General features: G+C 41.9%; 1 protein-coding gene and 1 long non-coding RNA gene across 20 annotated transcripts in view; one reads left to right on the top strand and one right to left on the bottom strand.

Annotated features, from left to right (window-relative positions):
• The window catches only part of CRADD (CASP2 and RIPK1 domain containing adaptor with death domain), a 183,328-nt gene that overhangs the window by 26,309 nt on the left and 136,241 nt on the right, over positions 1 to 20,778 (bottom strand). The window lies entirely within an intron of this gene.
• On the top strand, positions 1,721 to 19,504 carry LOC140602876 (uncharacterized). Of its 15 annotated transcripts, none has more exons than XR_012005816.1 (8): positions 1,721 to 1,995; positions 2,279 to 2,385; positions 5,850 to 6,102; positions 11,658 to 11,895; positions 12,769 to 12,981; positions 14,920 to 15,007; positions 15,474 to 18,430; positions 18,783 to 19,502. It is a non-coding gene; the product is annotated as an uncharacterized lncRNA (long non-coding RNA). The 15 variants fall into 15 exon arrangements; XR_012005813.1 differs by having other exon boundaries at positions 1,722 to 1,995; positions 12,769 to 17,186; positions 18,055 to 18,129; positions 18,312 to 18,430; positions 18,783 to 19,497; XR_012005819.1 differs by having other exon boundaries at positions 1,724 to 1,995; positions 16,950 to 18,430; positions 18,783 to 19,492.

Raw genomic sequence — 20,778 nt, 5'->3', positions numbered from 1 at the left:
ACAAGTAAGAGACACATTTGAAAAAACATTCTGACATACATTTTTTTGTTGTGGTAAAATATACATAGTATAAACTTTACCATCTTAGCCACTTTAGACCTACAGCCTAGTAGCATGAGGTACATGCACGCTGTTATGCTGAACACATCATCCGTCTCCAGGCCTTGTCATCACCCCCGACTCAATACCCAACAATCGGCTCCCAGTCCCTGCTGACCCCCAGCCCCTGGTAACCACTGTCTACTCTCTGCTTCTATGAACTTGACCATTCTGAGCACCTCACATAAGGAGAATTATCAAATATGTTTTCTTTTGTATTGGTTTTGTTTTGCCTCATGTAATGTCTTCAAAGTTCACCCCTGTCATAGCCTGTGTCAAAACTTCGTTCTTCTAAGAGGCCAAGTAACATTTCACTAGGAGTACAAGCCACATCGTGTTTATCTATTACCTGTCAATGGCCATTTCGGTTATTTCAGATATATTTTTAAAACAAATATATAGGGTGTCTGGGTGGCTCAGTTGGTTAAGCGTCTGCCTCTGCTCAGGTGATGATCCCTGGGATCCTGGGATCGAGTCCCACACTGGGATCCCTCCCCCACAGGGAGCCTGCTCTTCCCTCTCCCTCTGCCTACTGCTGCTCCCTGCTTGTGCTGTCAAGTAAATACATAAAATCCTTTTAAAAAGTAAATTACACATATATATATGTATATATATACATTATATATATATACACACACATAATTTTTTATACTTCCTTGAAAGCTTTTCCATTTTACAACATGCAGCCGAAACCTTGATGATGATGGGGCTGATTTCTCTCAGCACTCGTGAGCTAGCCAGCACTTCCTGCTCATATAGCCTAGGAGATCTTCTGTGATCGTGAAGAGAAAGGCACAAGAAAGAAGAAAGGTAACCTCTCTGGAGGTAAGCCTTTGGTCACACCTGGGTTTATCAGCAGTGTATCAGAAATGTCCACTGCACACCCACACAGCCAGCAGGAATGTGAACCTTAAAAAAGGTTGCATGGATGCACAGATGCATTCATCAAGAGTTTTACAGCCCTGGAGAAAACCCAAATCACAGTATTATTTTGCCTTGAAGCTGACTCAGGCAAGTGAGATACGGAGCCTCTCTCAAGGAAAGTTATTTTTTCACTCCCAGAGCTTGTGGTGTATGCGGGATGAGGTGTGGGGTGAAAGAGTTGATGTGAATGCTCGCATCTGTGGCCTATCTATTATGGAACATGCCAACCTTGTTACCATATTATATTTACTCAAGTCGGTAAAGGCCTCAATAAACCAAACAACAATCCAAATATTGAACAACAGTGTCTGGTGGGGTCTGGTGATAGTTTTCCTTCCTTCCTATTTCTGTTCATCTATCACATATTTGTAGAGCACCTACTACACATGTGGCAGCCATCCTTTTAGTCACGACAAAAGTGAGCAAGCCTGGGAAGGAGGCCATACACTTGCAAACAATAAACAGGCACATAAACAAGATGACTTCAGAGCGTGCCGGTCCTACCAGGGACATAATGGAGGAGATATGAGGGTGAAGGTGCACCACTTCCTTGTTTGGACTTCCTCCTCCCTATCTCACGTGTTTAGTAGTAGCTAGATATTCACATCCAACGCTCTGAAGAGAAATCTAATCTGGAAATAGAGATTTAGAACTCTGCGTGGCACGTGAAGTCATAAAGGGGGATGAAGAATCTTGGGGAATTATGTGTTATAACAAGACCAAACACTGATCTCTAGAGACATCAACATTCCAGGGTGAGCACGGTAGGAAGAAACAGAAAGGGAGAGCCAGGCATGTCCAAGGAGAGGGAGAGTCTTTGGAGAAAGGGTGTGGCCAACAGGGCCAACCAGAGATCCGCTACCAGAAGTCCCACTGCAGATGTGGCTGGTGATTCAACCACTGGCTGGCACTGGTTGTTACCCAGGCAACGGCATCCTGTTCTTTGAATAGGTCTGGCTTTGCTGTGTGGAGGTAAGGGGAGGGAGGGGGAACGAGGAGATGGCAGGGGTGTAGGACACAGAATCGGCAAAGGTTTCCCAATGAAGATTAGCCTCAGCAAAATTCTACAGAAGTTGGCCAGTTGCCAAGATTGGAGGAGAAAATATTCTAGACAGAGGAGTAGCAAGGGAACATCCTGGCAACTGCCTGCCCTCTACTGTGCCCGGACTGTGGGGGAAAGTCATGAGCACACAGAAGACTCCAGTGTGACAACAGGACTTTCCGTCTTATTCCAGAGTTGATGTTTTCTTTCAAGGCAATAGGGATCCACCAGGACATTTCAAGCAGAGGGCTGATCTGCTTAAATTTGCATCTTGGGCTGATCACCCTGGCAACAGAGAGAGGCTGTTGCATTAATTCAAGGTGAGAAATTACTAAAGCCTGTGGCAGTGAGGGGGAATTTGTGATATACCGAGGAAAAACTTTCAGGGCGTTTTACATTTACCGGCAAAATTAGATGTTGACGCCCGAAGTCAGGCTCTACGGCCAGGACTGCTAGTAACAGAATTTCCGGTCATTAGCTGGGCACATGGCTCCCCAACATAAGAGCTGCGTGTCCCACCTTCCTTGTAAGGGCCACTAAGTTGTGTCCAATGACTTGGAGGTGCATGAGTCACAATCTGGGAGCCTTCTTTGTAAATCACCTACTCCCTACCCTTTGCCCCTCTTCGTTACCTTTTCCTCCTTCCTCATGGAACTGGGGCAACCATCTTGGACCCTGAGAGGACCATGACCTTAAGAATAGAGGTCAAACATAGCAGAGAAACAAGACAGAAGGAGTTTGGGTCCCTGAAGGCTTCTTGGAGCAGAGCATCCGTGTTGAGTAAGGGACAGGCAGGGCTGGGGAGGGAGGGTTAGGTAGGGGGCCATGGAATCAAGCTCACAAAAAATCGCAAAAATGTGGAGATGAAAGGAAATCAGAGGTAAACAAACCAGACCATCTTGTCCCAGGTGTCAGAGGTGGGGTCTGGTTATAACAGCTACTCTACTCAGGACCAACAGAGAAATACTAGACCCTAAAAGGGAAATGGGCCATTAAAGATGTTATCTCTAGTTCTTACTCAATGGTGCTATCAATAAAGATGATAAAAGGATTTAGGTTCCTTGGTTAGCTTTCAATAAAAGATCCACCCTACAAGCCCCCAGTGGCAGCCCTGTGGGGACCCCTCTCACTCCTGAGAGCTTTCTCTGTTTCCTAGCTTAATAAAACTCTACAGCTTTACTCACTCCTTTGTCCATGAGATTCATTCTTTGACTTCATGAGACAAGAACCTGGCTCTCCTGCTTCAGCTGGAGAGGATGAGGGTGGGGGGATGAGGTAACTGGGTGATGGACATGAAGGAGGGCACATGACATAATGGGTGTTATATAAGTCTGCTGAATCACTGACCTCTACCTAGGAAATAAAAAATACATTGTATATTAATTGAATTTAAGTAAAATTTTTTAAAAATAAGCTTATATAAAAATGATAAACTGAGGACCAAAACAGCATCATGAAATTCATAAATAAATTGGAAACACCAAAGCATAGAATTAACATGATTTAAATTTATCTATATTCAGGAAAGACTTAAGGTAAACAGAGATAAAAGGCAGAATTTAAAGTATTTGGAGAGAAATGAGGACTATGAAGGACCTCATCTATCACAGTAGAGAGGAAATCAACACTTCTCTAAAATGGAGATGGCAGCAGTCAGGACAGACTGTTCTCTATGGTAGGAAAGAAGCCCTAAATCGCAGTGACTTAAGAGAACAAGATTTCATTTCTCTCTCACACGCCCACCACTGTAGGCCCGCCTAGCTCTTCAGGACAGTACATCCAGGAGCTGGTTCTGCATTCTCTGCTGCATTGATACCATACTTCTCCCATTCACTTGGGCATCCATGCTCAATAAGATGCAAAGAAAAGAGATAAGAGATCGGGCAATCAAACACAGCAATCCAAAAGTGACCTTCTGCTCACTTCCATTCCCATTTTGTGACTAAAGCAAGTCAGTCACAAGGTCCTACCTAACTTGAAGAGAGTGAGGAAATAGGATTCTCCTCCATCTCAGGATGCGGAGAGACCTGGGTGAAGAGCACTAATGTCTACCAAGAAACATTAATGGGGGAAAAGAAAAGCAAAACAAGTTCTTTATCATCTCTTAACCACAGAAGAAAAAAACATTTCTAACCATGAAAAAAATCTCTTTATTCAATTTACAGTAATTTATTTGTATTCACTTACTTTCTTTTATTTTAGTTAAATTTAAATAAAATTAAATGTAAAAATCAGCATGTATCATATATTCCTACTTTTCTAAAAGCATTTTTTTCTTTTCTTTCTTCCTTTCTTCCTTTCATCCACCTATCCATACATTTTCCCATCCATGCTTAAAGAGATGTCCAACAGGATGCACACTTTTTTTTGAGGCTTATTTCTAAGTGATAGGATTTGTGATCTTTATACTTTTCTGCACTCCTTGGATTCTTTATAATGAACATGTATCATTTTTATAAACATAGCAGAATCATTATTAGAATATGAATGAATGATAAATAACACTTTACCTTCTATTGTTAAGTCTTAAAATCACTAGACAGTAAAAAAAGAGATAAACGAAGCTTTACATTGCTATAGGAAAGGAAGGGGAATTAAAGGAATAGAAAATGTGGTATTTCATGATCATTATATCCTGTTTGAAATTATAAAATGGGTAAATGCTGATAGCTTCAGGCCATGTAGCTGGTTTGATCGGTTAACATGTAAAGGACATACATTTCTGTCTTGCCAATTTCTTTAAAAGTCTTCTGTATCTCATTCAGGATAGCTGTTGATAAATGTCAGGGCTGATACAGGTCATTCCCACCAAATATACAGCTGTTTGTTGAGTTTAAAAGAGATGCTCTACAGAAATGAAGTTTTTTTTTTCCTATTTAAAAATATGGACACTAAACACAAAAAAGAACAATTAATAAACTGAAAAGGAAAAATGATAACTTCTAATCATCAGAGCCCATTTATCCATTAGGCACAGTGGGGACAGGGATGAGAGAGCCCATGAGAGCCCACAATACTTTTTGAAGCCCATGAAAATGTTTTATTTTAAAATGAGAAGAAAACATGAGCTTTAGGTCAAAGACAATGTTTGAATACATAATAATATATTCATCTTTATAGCAACAGTCATAAAACATCATTTTTAATATTTTCTTATGGAGGAAGGGGTCACAAAGGCAAGAGTGCCTCCAGCCCATGCAAGTCATAATGCAGCCCTGTTTCTAGTATTTCTAAGTTACAAATTTACTGGCAGGTGGCAAAAATTACTTGGCTTATCGAAACATGCTTAAAAACTACCTTTTGAAATTAAAAAGAGTGTTGTTGTTGAGAGACAAAATTCCAAAGTGCCTTGTAGAGTATCCAGAGTGCGTAAGTCACGAAGGCAAAGTCTCAACATTAATGACAGCGCTGCTTTTTCACAGGCGATAAGCAAATGACTTTAAAGATTCCTTTATATGAACGTTCCATTATACAGATATGAATTCTGAGTTTTCCCCTTTTCTAAATAGCCAAAATGCACCCATTAATCACATTATTTCCCACATATGACTGTTCTTAAAAATTTTCAAAATTGTTTAGAAATATCTGTAACTCAATTTTAGTCTTCAAGATCAAAACATCAACATTTAAACTGATACCCAACAAGCTGCCCCTAGGGTCCCTTGATATTATCTTTGCGGCTAGTGCCTGGCAGTAAAGAGTAAAGAGAGTTAATTTAAGAAGCTTTGATTGTATATTATAAATTATAAAATAACACCTCTGATAGATATGCTTTCCTTATCAGCACTAAACCTGCCTAGAAGAAGGATAAGATCACTAATGAGTGCTTACAGACAGCTGGCTCCAGACATCAAAAGTACATTTATTTGATGGAGTTCCACTGGGTTGAACCGCTTAGTGATAAGACCAAAGAAATAAAAGGAGGTGAAGATCATGTCAATTTGCCAAGCAAAATCTTTCAAAGCTATGACACAACAATAATCTTAAAAGTGAAACTTTCAGTCCTCTTACCAGCAACGGAGGCAGAGGGAGAGAAGGTAGGTTTTTTAAACTGCTGTCTTCCCACAGTCGGAAGAGACTATGAATGTGGTGATTAACATAATCAAGAATTAAAATAGTTTGGATTGATGGAATGATACTAACAAGATTTCTTTTGTGTTGGGATAAATGTGACATCCCCTCAAGCTCAGAAAATCAAGTATAAAGGTACAGAATGTTTTCAGCTTGTCTTAAAATGCAGTTCAGGAGGAGAGATTCAGATGTCTTAATTGCCTGCAAATGCAGTAGGAACCTAGCACACGCACAACACACACATACAAACAAACCAAAAAAATCACGTGAGTTTAGAGTCAGAAACAAGAAAGATGACAGTCTCACAGAACTAGCATTAGACCACTTCCCAATGAATGATCTAAGCACATTATATGGACAGAGATGCGGACCTCTGAGTCTCAGACATTATAGGGACCCTGATGCAGGGTCTACCCGAAGACATTCACGTGCAAGCACACATGACATCAGTGGAGGGCATCTGGCATCTGCCACAGTGAACTATGAGTTTTACTAAGACAGAAACTGTGTGTGTGTCTTATTCACTGTGAGGACCTAGTATGTGTCTCGTACTAACAGCTCCTAAGAAATATCCTTTAAGACCTTAGCTTTTAAAAATGTATGGAGGAGTTGTACATTATACAGGGGACACATTCCAAACAGCTCGCATAATGCCAGACTACCCTGGCAAAGCACAGGAGCACTGCCATGTACCAAGAGCTATGCACAAAGATCATTCCGCTTGGCTTCAGAACTTTGTGGTTTTTGACAAAATTCTAATTTTCTAGGAATTGCATGACTTCAAAGTTTGTGCCTAAAGTGAAACTTACTGTGAAATTTTTATCGATTAACTCAAAGATGCCTAACTTCACATAAAATGGAATGGTAGTCTGAAAACAGATATGTTGATTCAGCAAATATTAATTGAGGCCTACTATGCTGGTGGGTGCTTTTTAGTGCCTAATGATACAGCAGGGTGCAAATTTAGCTATTTATGCAAATTGTTTGCAGTATGCCAAAAGCACTTCCATGGAACTTTGGGCATGAAAACTACCCATCTAGACTATTTCATTTATTTCACCAGGAAAATAACTCAGGAAATAAAATCAGAGGAATTCAGGTCACTTGCTCATTCTCACAATTCCCTGGTGAAGAAGCACCAAAGAGTGATCTTTAGATGCCTATCCTAGTAGGTATTCAGTGTCTACTTATACTTGGAAGTCAGCAGCTGAAGTTAACAATTTATGAAAAGATCTCAGAAATAACATGGGGTCATCATTAAAGATTCTTTTAATCTCCTTGTTACTCTCAAAAACTGGAAAATCTTCCAGACTACATTTCTGTTTTTTAACCAAAAATTTATTTTACAAAAAATACATGTATCAGAAGCAGGTATGTGTGTGCAATACTGAATGAAAAGTTTAACAAAACAAAAAATACTTACCTTTAGTATATGATATCCTATTTTATTTTAATCCTGATTCAACCATTAAATTGATCTCACGTTCCACAAATAGGTAGCAAACAGAAATCTGATGAACATTGTTCTAGTGTACATTCAGCTGGCTAATTTCTAGTCTCTATTCAATAATTAACTCATATGTCACCTCCTCAGAGAAGCCTTTCAGAACTCTTCCAAGTATCATCAACCATGCCCTTCCAGGAAGCCTGAAATGAGGGACAGTGAGAATACAGCAGAGGAGCAGATGCAGGAGAGAATGGGAGGTGGCACTAGAATGTCTATGCTGCATCTAAGCCCCACACTAGATAGAGCAGGAGCCCCTTGACCACAGGGGCAGAAAGGATCCTTCCCACCACCAATCAATTTCCTGGGCACTGAGCACTTCCTAGCACAACATGAGTACTCAATAAGCAATTGTTGAAATAAATCCTTTAGGGACCTGATGATAGAGGTGACCCTGAAAGCAAATAAAAATGTCCATCCATCAGAAGCTGCGCACTGGTAGCCAATGGACTTAATTTGGCCCACAGATGTGTTCCATTTTGCCTACACTGTTCAAAAAACTACACAGACAGCATTTGAAAATTGGGAGCTTTCACAAAATTCCAGATTTGTGGCTTTGCTTGTCAGTTGAGCAGAGTCATCCTCATGCTGGTTACCCCCCAACATAAACTCTCTCCCACAATGCATGTGAAAGCCCAGTGGCTAGGCTGCTCTCCTTTGTCTGGGATGGCTCAGGCCCTACAGGTGTTTGATTTGTGACTCCAGTACCAAGCAACAGGCTACAATTGGTGAATGAGCCTGTAGCCATTGGGGGAAAGAAGAGAGCATAGCAAAAGGGAGCTTTCTCTCTCCAGAAAGCACAGATCCTCCCAATTATCTGTGATCTTTTCCCAGGGGTGAAAAACTGCCTGAGATAATTGTCTTATTCTCTGCCTCTGGGAGGAGATTTTTTTTTAAAGGGTAAATTTATAGGAAATAAAGACCAGAATTAGAACATTTTCTTTTTCTTTGTATCCTTTGGCACTGAATAACACCATTTTGCACAGGTGGGTTTTCAATAAACTTGGAAGTGAGACTGTGGAAAATTTTTTAAATTCTGTACTGGTCTCAACATTCAAGTTGTTCAGATATAAAAGTGATGTTTGAATACCTTCCTTCCATGGACACAGCCCCATGAGAGCCCAACAACTCTCAATCGAAATCACTTTCAATCAAAATCCCAGCATATTTTTAAATAGGAATTGACAAGCTAATTCTAAAACTTATACAGAGATGTGAAGGAACTACAATAGCTAAAATAATTTCAAAAAAGAACAAAGTTGGAGAATTACACTACTTGATTTCAAGACTCATTCTTAAAGAAATGAAGAAAGTGTGAAATTTGTGAAAAGACAGAGAAATAGATCAATGTGATGGCCTAAAGTCCAGAAACAGATCTACACCTATATGAACGATAAATTTTCAACACAGGTGCATAGGTAATCCAGCAGAGAAAGGAGAGTCTTTTCCACAAATGATGGGGAAACAATCAGCTATATAGATGCACAAGTGAAAAGGAAAAGAACTTCAATCTACACTTCGTGCCATATACTAATTTTAACTCAAAATGGGTCAGAGTCCCCAATGAAAAACCTGTAACTATATTAACTTCCTGAAGAAAACATTAGCTGGAGAACATGTGCAACTTTAGCTTAGGTAAAGATTTCTTAGAAATGACACCAAAAGCAAGACCCATAAGAAAACAAGATGTCATCAAAATGTAAAACTTCTGTTCTTTGGAAGGTACTACTAAGAAAATGAAATGACAAACTACAGATCGGAAGAAAACATTTGCAAGTTATACATCTTGCAAAGGACTTACATACAGTACAAAGAATTCTCTAAACTTAATAAGAAAACAACCCAATTTAAAAATGCCGAAGATCTGAGCAGACACTTTAGCTAAAAAGATATAGAGATGGCAAATAAATACATGAAAAGTGCCCGACATCGTTAGTCAATGACATGCAAATGAAAACCACAGTGAGATACCACTATATGCCTATTAAAATGCTGAAAATTAAGACATATACAATGTCGGAAAGGATGTGAAAGAATTCAAACTTTCAGGCCCTGCTGGTGGGAACATATAATGGGATAACCACTCCGGAAACCAGTATGGCAGTCTCTTAAAAAGTTAAATATACCTACCACAAAACCCAGCAATTCCACTCCTAGGTGTTTATCAAAGAGAAAGCAAAGCCTGTGTCCATACAAAGACTTGTACGTGAATGTTCACAGCAGACTTATTTGTAAGAGCTAACAATACAAGTGTCTATCAACAGTGGAAAAACACCAACAAGTGAAAAAACAAACTCTGGTATATCTGCACAATGAAATACTATTCTGTAACAAAAAGAGAGGAAATATTGATATACACTCAACATGAACGAACCTAAAAATAACTGTGCTGAGTGAAAGAAGCCAGGCAAGAAAGAGTATTGTATATGTTCATTTTTAGAACATTCTATAAAATGAAACTAATAACAGAGAGCGTGTTTGCCTGGGGATGGGGCAGAGGAAAATGAGGATATTTTGGGGGGTGATATGTTATTTGGTTGTAGTGATGATTTCGTGGGTATATATATGTGTCAGAACTCATCAAATTATACACTAAGAATATGTGCAGTTTACTGTACGCCAATTATACCTCAATAAAATGATTTGTCTAAAAAAAACAAAACAAAACCGAAACAATGGAACAACACTCAGATATGCTGTCTCCTTCTTGTCCCCTAACCCCACATCACTGTATTAGGTCCTCTTTCCTAGACTTTCCCATAGCACTGCCCACTGACCCCACTGCAGCCTTTGTCACTGTGTATAGTTATCATCTAGCCATTAAGTTGAGCCATGTGAAACTGCCAATGTTCTACCATTTCTGACCTAAAAATGGCAATCTCACATGGCTCAACCTAAATGCTTTCTTATCAACCATACCTGATGGCGAATTCTCTGAGGTTCAAGGACAGTCTGGCCCAAGGATGTTTCCTAAGTGAATGTGCTGCCACTCTGGAAATCCTTTTCTCTCCAGCTAGCCCCTCTCTCTATTGGGTCATCACAAGTAGCCAAGAAAAAAGGCTCTGGGGACCCTACCTTTACATACTCATCCCTTTTATCCACTTAAAATCACTCAAACACTCTGTACTGTAAAACCTCCTTTTTGCATAATTTGAAAACTTCCCATTTGAAAATGATCTTTCAAAGCAACAGAAATATACCCCTAGGTGCTGGAAGCAGAGGATGTAGCTTTGAAAATGTAAAAAGTGTTAAACATTTAAAGCAACCATAAATCAAAGGAAAACTCTGATTCCAGACATCTCTCTGAGGAAAAATTCCAGAGGCTGCAGCACTTTAAAATAATATCATGTGCTCTGGCCCCAGCCTTGGCTGCTTCTCCCTTGGAACAACAAAGAGAACGGTGCCAGCTATTACAGGCGGTCTTGTTATATAATGCAGTTAATCGCACATCCTCTTCCCTATGGGGTTTAACCCAAGTTTCACAGTGGTCCATTTTATTTAGCATTGATAGTTTTATTCATTTCATATTAAAGAGATCTTTCCACAAAATTGGCTGCTCTCTCAGCCTTGGCTTGAGAAGGAAAAATAGATCTGAATTAAAAATCTGTGCAACAGATGGACCTCAGTTACAAAAAATATCTCTGGCTTCAGAAGTTCCTCACAGAGGCAGGTGTGAAGCCTGTTAGTAAGTTCTTGGCTTTCAGATTTTCCTGAAGACAATGAACCCTTCCATTTATGCATTTAAGGCAGAACAGAACATAAAAACACAGAGCTCCATAAATACGTGTCAGATGCTGGGGATGCATTCGCCTCACTAATTTGGTCATTTCAAAGGAACTCTGCTTTTATCAATGGGAAAAACAATACCACGGGGCAGGATGGAGGAGGAGGGAGGCCACGGCTGGCTGCTGTCCTATGTGGCTGGGGCCCTGGGCAGGGAAGGGTCTGAGAGGTGGGGAGAAATGTACCTGACAACGTGCTTACTCTTCCTTGCTGTAACGGCTCTCTCTCTTCCAGGAAGGGGCTGAGAAAAAGCTGCACCAAAGAGGTTCTCCTGGCCTCCCTATTTCCCCTCCTAGCTACTGGGTGGATAACAGAGAAGCAAGATAAGTCATTTCACTTTCCACTATGACTACTGTGACAAATGCCCCACTCCAAGCTTATCAGTGGTTTCAAATACAGCCCTGGGTGGTTTCAGAAAGTTCTCATGTCAGTGCATTCCCTCCCTGGATCACTTTAAAACAGAAGAGGAAAGGTAATGAAAATACTATTAAAGCCATCATCATGGGACAGGTGTTATCATGGTTTTCTTTCTATAAAGAAGGTTAATATTAGGAGAAGCTGAATGACTTTCTCCTAATCACCCAGCCTAAGAAGCGACAGCCTAGTTTCAAACCCTGGTCTGTCTGGCTCTGGGATCTGCTCTCCCAATGAGTCTCTGTGCTCTGCTGTCTCATCTGATGAGAAGATGAGTGTCGACAAATCCTTTGAGAAAGAAAGACTGCTGGGCAGTAATTTTGTACTGGTTCAAATATAGTTCCCAAACTGTCCAGATACCCAGAGACACCTATTAAATGGTTGAGCCCAGAGCCAATGTGGAGATTGTTAGCAGAGAAGAAATTACTCATTTTATGGCCTTAGTGTCAGGGGAAGGTGTATTTTAATAAATAATATAATGTAAATAATAAATATTTATTTAATATATAATACATGGTTGATGTAAAACAAGCCCCTGGTAATGTTTATCTGACTGAAAAGACAATGTGAGCATTTACGTGACAACAAGATGAGTGGGTCCAAAGGAACACTTCCTGTCAAGTGTCCCCACCAACATGTTCTATTTGTCTTAGTGGCAGCTGTCACCTCCTGCCAGTAAGTCACATTTCTTAGACAGAACGGCCTCCCCTCACCAACGCAGGAGATACAGACACCACAACCAGCATCTAAAATTTTGGCAAAGGAATACCGAGACTTCCCAAAGTGAGCACCTTCAGTAGAAGGCGAGGTTTTAACCTCAACTATGATATGACATTCTAAAGTATTCTTCAGTGTTGACACAATAGTTCCATAAGTAATCTGAGCTCTGGCAAACACACTCCAAGTAATTTTTTTGAATTTCTTTCTCCAGCAGCAAGGTACAGAAAGAAAGAAAGAAAGAAAGAAAGAAAGAAAGAAAGAAAGAGAAGAAAGAAAGAAAGAAAGAAAGAAAGAAAGAAAGAAAGAAAGAAAGAAAGAAAGAAGAAAGAAAGAAAGAAAGAAAGAAAGAAAGAAAGAAAGAAAGAAAGAAAGAAAAAGAAAGGGAGAGAAAAGAAAAAACTCAAACAACAACAGAAAACCGCATGTAATATTCTTTTAGCTTACTTACTGGCAGCATTTTGTGTGTGTGTGTTCCAAAGAGCATAGAAACAGCTTTTATGGTTAGAAAATTGAAGTGCTATCAAACCTAGGAGATTATAGGGATGAAAAACAAAACAGCTTATCTACATATGTCCCATCTGCTTTTGGTTTTGTGTTTTGCACAATCAATTACTGGAAGCATTGGAAAGTATGCTGAGACACTGAAAATGAGACCCAGGGTGTGTCACAACAGTGACCTGGAGGTAGGGTGATGCTGCCTGAGAACCTGCACCAGAAGTCAGAGACTCACATGAGAGTTTCCAGGAACCATCAGTGCAGGATAGCACAAACAAAAACACAACACTCACCCAACTGGAGCCAGTGTTTTGGAACATGGTAAAAAGCAAATTGCCAACCACTGGGGAATCGCCATCCATTTCATTATTTTTGTCAGTGTGGGTCACTGTGTTCTCCGCAACTCAGTATTTATACTGCACAAAGCAGTTGCTCTGAAGCTGCTTGGACAGCAGGCTCTCTGCTATTTGATAATTTCCCAGACTTGTGCAGCTGGGGTTTTGTGATGGCAGCCCTTTATAGCAGGGTCTCTTCGGGCCACTCCTTTCCAACAGCCCTGCTTCTTTCTCCTGGGGCAATCCACCCTTCCCAACCGCTCTCTCTCTCATTACCTACTTCTATGCCCCGCCCCCCCCCCCCCCCAGTCGCACTTTTAATGCAATCCTTCACCACCACTCCTGCCAGAAACCCCATGCAAAGAAAAAGGCCTCACTTCTAAAGAGACAAGTTAAGACAGAGGAGAATAGCAACAGATTCACACTTCAAATGAATAAAGCAAATGCCTGAACTGAGGAGGTATTGTAAAGAAGGAACATTCTTAAGCCGAAAAGAACTTGGTGGCAGAGGAATTCTTCATAGAAAAAGAAATGTATTTTTACTCTTGTTGATCCAACCAATGGAAATACGTCATTAGTGGAAGTAATTTAGACTGAATTTTGAAAACTACTTTTGCCTAAGAGAAGGGAGGGGACGGAGATGGTATTAGTTATTTTTTATTTTAATTCCAGCATAGTTTACAGTGATATATTAGTTTCAGGTGTACAATATAGTGATTTAGCAATTCTACGCATCACCCAGTCCTCATCAGGATACATACGTGTACTCTTAATATCTATCACTTTAATATCTATTCACTCGTCTTCCCCACCTACCTCACCTGGTGTTAGTTATTGATCCATTACTCACTTTTTTAGTATAGTGTTTATGGAAACAGATAAAAGCCCCAGGGATTCCAGAAATGAAATCAACAATGTGAGCCTAGTCTTCAATGAGCACATTTCATTTGCATCAAAAGGAGATGACTATGAAATCATAAATCTGATTTCCTCGTTGAGCAATGGCTCAGAGATTTGAAAGAGAGGATTTGATTTCTACATCTATGTCTAGAGGAAAATATTTCTCGTACTGATAAAATATTCTAATTGCCTTGGCTTAATCATAAGAGAGTGTTAATGTATGCAAAAATTCCCAGATACACTTGAATAAAGATAAAAGTATAATTAAGTACCATTAAACATTTTTAGACTTCAATGGGAAACAAAAAAGAGAATAATACAAGCGAGACAAAGCCCAGAAGGTGAAAGCATGTTACACCAACACTCCCCCACCAGCCCCTCTGTCCCAGCTTGCCTTTGGAGATACGTCCTGTCATTCCATTTACCTCCTTGTGCACAGCCTGCCTCTTTGTAGCTTAGGAAAAAGCAGCCCAGAGTTGCCATGAGGATGATGTGTTATGTCACTCGGGACTCAGAATAGCTTCATGGCAGCTTTATGGCAATAATTCACTGTGGGACAAAGAGTATCCAGCAGGATCTGCTGGCTGTCATGGCTAATTTCCCTATGTATGATGTGATCTCTTTCCCTAAAGAACACAAGAAGACTTTATCGGACTCAAGGCTCTGAGGCTAGGTTTCATCCAAGTTCCTCTTGATTGGCCAAAGCCATCATTTGCCAAGGTAAACTGCCAATTTCCCTTTTTGCAGCAATTGATCTGTCCGTGGTAATTTTCAGGGTGCGACAGCATGGTATGGGACACGGAGCCCAAAGATTTGCTCTCTGGTCCTTTTCCTGCCACTGACTGACTCATTGCTGTCTACATCTCGATTTCCACATTCTGGGAAAGGTGGCAACCCAGCTGGCTTTCTGCAACCCCACAAGGAAGAGGCTGTTCCCTTCTCAAAAACTCTCCAGATTTTATTTTCCCTGTTCTTTCCAATCCTCCCTATTTCTCTACTTTGCTTATTTGGGCTACAGTCTCATGCAGCGTAGGTGATATTCATAGAACACCATCCTGGTCCTCCAGACTGTCTGTGCTAATTTTCATGTTACTACAGATATAAGCAAAACAACTAAAGGACACATTGGCTAGCAATCACAGCAGAAAGAATAATTAACCAAGTGGCATAGTATGTTTCTTTTCAGTCTTCAACTGAGAGGCAGTTGTGATTTAGTAGCGACAGCAGAAGCCACAAGATGGTTCAAGATCCAGTATAAGACTTGGGAGACTGGCACACGACCCTTCTAGCCTCAGCTTCCTTCCTGTCAAATGCAGGCACTGAATGAATTTAGGGGCTGTAAAGGCAAGTATCTGCCAGGGCCTCTAGGGGTCACAAATCAGTACAAAATATGGAGCAGTGGGAGCTACGTGTGGAGGCCGAGAAAATTAAGGCCATTCCACCTTAAGTTCAGCGTTAGCACAAGTACAGCCATCTCAGGCCCCTGTGAATAAGCGCTGAACTTTACCTTACTTCAGTTACAGGAAAAAAAACAGCTTAACGCCCTAGAAAGCCCCATATTAGAATGAAAACAGAGCTCAAGCCCCATGGCAGAAAGTCCCCTATCAGAATGAGAACAGAGCTCAATGCCCTTGAAAGCCCCATATCAGAATGTAAACAGAACTTGAGAAATTCCTCCACTCCTTCTGGACGTCCCCTAGACCAGCCCATAAAACTAAGCTGGAACCCACCTCAGCGTCCAAGTCCCTGCTCCGCTGTATCGGGTATACTTGGACCCAAGCTCGAGCTTGCTAATAAACCCTCGTGCGTTTGTATGTTTGCGTGTCGGCTCCTTGGTGGTTTCTTGGATTCGCAATCTTGGGCACAACACTAGGGTGCTCAGCATCATCTATCACCCTGGGACGGGGAGGACCCAATGTCTCCACATCTTCTAAACTTTAAGGAGAAGCCAAGAATCCCTATTTCAGATGAAATCTCAATTTTCAATTAGGGTCAACTAAATATTGTTTTTAAACAGCCTGTCTACAGGCTGGCTCCAGCCCTTACATGTTCAGTCTATGGCCTCTGTAGTAGGCAGAGGGCCTCTCATTTCTCTCTTAGAGCTAATAGTCCCTGATCTACCCCAGAGCTAGTTTTCACAGTAAAATCTCTTATCTGGTTAATGGCTATTAATACCAATTAAATATATTCAAATGATGGACATTACTATATCATTGCAGATGGAACCCAGATTTGATTTAGGGCAACACAAAGCCATGAAAGACTGGGGGTAGGGGTGATATTGGAAAGAAGTGTGGTGTGATCCAATTTACATTTTAAAAAATCACTCTGTTTGGAAGAAGGAACTGGAAAGAAGAGCCAGTGCACATGGTTGAGCAGGTGTTGAGGCACAAGGGCACCAGCCCAGGGAGCAAATGAGGGGTGAAATCCAGCCTCGGTCTGCTTATAAAGGCCTGGCCCCAGCTGCATCATGTTAGGTGGACAGTATGCTTTTTTCTACACCAAGCTGCTCTGTGGGCTCTCTGGCCTGGGGACAGAGGTAAAATCAGTAGGCCAGTGGGAGTGTTACTGCAGGGGAGAGAGAATGAATCGTTGAAGTAGAAACCAGTCACTAGGCAGTGACTATGGAGAAAAGTAGAGGGACTCTATTTTTTCTCCAAAGAGGTGGAATGGACATCTGTTGTTGACTGATTAAACATAAGGACCAAGACAGAGGCATCAAGGATAAGTGACTGTCCAGTTTCTATGTGGAAAGGCTGGGTAGCTGGTATTTGCCACAGCTGGTACTGAAATGGAGAAGAGCTGAAGGAGAAGCAGGTAAAAGCAGGATCCAGAGATGAAGTCTGAACATGTTAAAAAGAAGATGCCTGGGAGATATCTCAGTGGAAATGTGAAGCAGGTAACTAGACAGATACACAGACCTCAAATGAGCTTGGGTTAGAGAATAAACCCATTCAAACGCTAGAGTTTTCTTTGTTATTTCCCAAGGTCCCATGTGGGGTAACTCTAATTTAAAAGAAGGTAATGGGGGATCCCTGGGTGGCTCAGCGGTTTGGTGCCTGCCTTCGGCCCAGGGCATGATCCTGGAGACCCGGGATCGAGTCCCGCATCGGGCTCCCAGCATGGGGCCTGCTTCTCCCTCTGCCTGTGTCTTTGCCTCTCTCTCTCTCTCTCTCTCTCTCTGTGTGTGTGTGTCTCTTATGAATAAATAGATAAAATCTTTAAAAAAAAATAAAAGAAGGTAATGTATATATTCAGGCCGATTTTCCACCACTGATTCTGCTTTGGTTACCTGGTGCAATGCACCATCTGTTCCCTGCCTTCTTAGATGCAGCCTCAAACCCTTACAGACTGCTAACTATATAGCAACCTGCTCAGTTCTTGAATCAGCCAGATGAGGTAGGTACCATGACGTCCCCTCTTTCTTAAATGGAGAAAGAGAAGCACAGAGACGTGAAAACTTGCCCAAAGTCATGCAGGTGGTAAGTGCCTTCGTCAGAATTTGAGATTCAGGCAATTTGGCTTTCACCTACCACATGTTAAGTCTTACTGCCTCTCAAACCTCTGAGATAGTGTCCATGGCTTCTTTTATTCCACACTAAATACTCCTGGTTCCTCACTTGAACTGGTGCCTGGATCCCTTATTCACTTTATTTTTGTCACATGAACTGGTTTCTAGACACCCCCCATTAGTTTTATTTTCCTGCTCTTGAACCACTGAAGTTTGCTGGCATGGACCATGTATATGAATGAGTCTTCTCTTCTAGACGAAGGGCAGGAAGCAGGCCCTGTGTTTATTCTTTCCGAGTCCTTTACAAAGCTGCCAAGTGTGCGCACACAAGGTAAGCCCTCAAATAAGGACAGGGCCAGACCGAGTCAGGATAATAGGTCTGCCCCTGTGGATAAGAAGAGTTGGCTGGGAATATATTTCTATCTGTCACAGCCCTAATTAAGGGGAAAGACCTTATCGTGTGGCTAGAGATGTCAACATCATGAATTGGCTAATTGTTCCCTCTTGCTGCAGACCTTCTCCAGTGTTGTCTCCAGGTCAGGGCATGGAAGCTGGAGGGCACCTTGGCTGCACCACGGGACATGACTATGTGTACCGCACAGCTGTTCTGGGGCCGGACCACCTCTCACAAGGTGTTTGGTCCTGCCCTGTCCTCGTGGGGTGTTTTCCTGGGACAGGGTTGCTGCCCCCTTCAAGACAGTGGGGCAGAGCCCCCCCCTTCGCCTCTCTCACTCTATGGTTTCCTTTTCTGCCCTGTTCCCCAGACATGCGGACAGCGAGAGAATACCCACCGTCTGTCTGCTCCCTGCCAGGGGCCTGGGAATGCTCCTTTGTGCTGTCGCTAGGCAGCTCCTGGCTCACCCTTGCCCCCCAACCCCATCCCCCCTGAGAGTGCAGGTCTTGCTACTCAGCAAACCCTGTGTGTCCCTCCCCCCAAGGGGCCTCTAACATTTCTACTGCTTCTCACCTCCCACGCTCTGATAGGTCAAGAAAAAATTGATCCAGGAAGGGAGACTACCCAGAAGACAACACAGTGGCCCAGTGTCTATATCCAGACCCAGTGGCTTTGGTTATAGAAGTGAAGTGGACCAAATACGGGTCCTTACTGAACCTAAAGGCTAAAATTGTAAACGTAACTGCAAGTCTCATTTCATCCCTCTTTCCTGAGACTGACTCAGGAAATGAGAGGACGGTTCTTATTTCCACTGCGGTTACTTTTGTGGATGTGTCTGCACCTGCGAAGGCAGGCTTCAGAGCTCTGCCAACCATCAATGCCAGGCTGCCGTTTAATTTCTTCTTTCCATTTGTTTGACAATGCTCACATGAAAGGATGCACTGGTTCCTCATACATGCAAAATGTGGGAAGTACGTCTGATGAGATTTAATTTTATATACAACTAGAAAAAAAAAATGCCTGGCCTGTGCATCAGGCATATCCCTATTTGGGAAATACAGGCCTCAGATGATCTAACCTATGAAAGAAACTGGGAATATGTGCTGCCTCTGAGGAAGTGGCTGAGGACAAGGGGCCAGGCCTAGGAAGAGAGGCTGACCTTTTTCACTAAATGCCATTTTGCATCACCTCCTCTTTAATAATAAATACTGAAACTTTTCAACAATAATCTAACTCTCCTAGTTCTGATTCCAAGTGTGTGAAACAACCTTCTGATAAAACCCTGGCTGCTCACACAAGGCTTTCTGTGGAAATAAAAATATGCTGACCTGCAAACATAAATATGAGTCCTTTTAGGAGAAATTTTTCTTCCAGCACACTAATGAACAGGTACTTTGATTTACACATTAGTCTCTCCTAAGACCGGGTGTTATGAGTCAGTTTCTCCCACACCCTCTCCTAGCCTGTTCCATTCCAACAAGGGTCCCACCCTTGATTTGCAAAGCTGAAGAACAGATCTGAAGAGGGGGGGATCCTGGCAAAGCTTTGCCATCTACAAGGCCCTACCTGAGTGGCCAGACAGCCCTCTCTTGGCCTTGGGGAGCAGCTTTTCTTCCTATAAACCCCTCAGGCTTTATAGTAACCGCAGCAGCTGTTCCTTGGTCTGGATTCCCAGGAGATGACAGGCAAATAGGCTGAACAATGTCCTGACAAAAGTTCAATGTCACACATTCCCAGCTTGAGCTTCTTAAAAAAGGAACCTGAGCCATCAAATGGAAAACCAGTTTAGAAGTCTGAGGGTCACATATGGTGAATTAGAAGCCCCTAACTTGTTTTATGAGGGGTTCCTCGCCTGAAGCACGTTTGGGGATAGCGGAGGGAATATGTCACGGAAAAGAAAGATGAGTAGGAAGGGGCAGGCAGCTTAATGCCAAGAAAAAAATTCTGGGGAGACAGAACATAAAGACTCCTAACTCTGGGAAACAAACTAGGGGTGGTGGAAGGGGAGGAGGGCGGGGGGTGGGGGTGAATAGGTGACGGGCACTGAGGGGAGCACTTGACGGGATGAGCACTGGGTGTTATTCTGTATGTTGGTAAATTGAACACCAATAAAAAATAAATTTATTATAAAAAAAAGAAAAAGAAAAAAAAAATTCTGCCTGGCAGCTTAAAAAATGTAATGAGGACAGTTCCTGCGTCCTGGGGCAAGTTAGTTAACCTCTTTTGCCCATACTTCCTTTTGTGAAAAATGAGGATAACTATAGCATGTACCTCAAACCGCTGTCCTACTGATTCAGTAGGCCAACATAAGTAAAGCACTTTGCCCAGCCAGGCTCCACATTCTCTGCCCCCCATACCTTCCACACCACCCTCTACACATACATCCCTGAACACAGCTCTTAGGCATTATGGAAACACATTTCAAATACCAGAGGGCCAGGAAGACCTGGTTGGGAGTTGGCAGTCCTTGGAGGGACCAGGTCAGAAGCTCTGATGGACCCCCTTCCAAATTAGGGGGCAGTACCATGGACAGGGAAGGGCCTCAGAAAATCACCTGGTCCGATTCCCTTTGTATGTGCATTCTGT

The sequence above is a fragment of the Canis lupus genome, chromosome 13 (assembly GCF_048164855.1).
Source record: "Canis lupus baileyi chromosome 13, mCanLup2.hap1, whole genome shotgun sequence".
NCBI classification, from domain to species: domain Eukaryota; kingdom Metazoa; phylum Chordata; class Mammalia; order Carnivora; family Canidae; genus Canis; species Canis lupus.
Note: the sequence above shows the minus strand (reverse complement) of the source record. Positions and strands in the feature narration are given on the sequence as shown.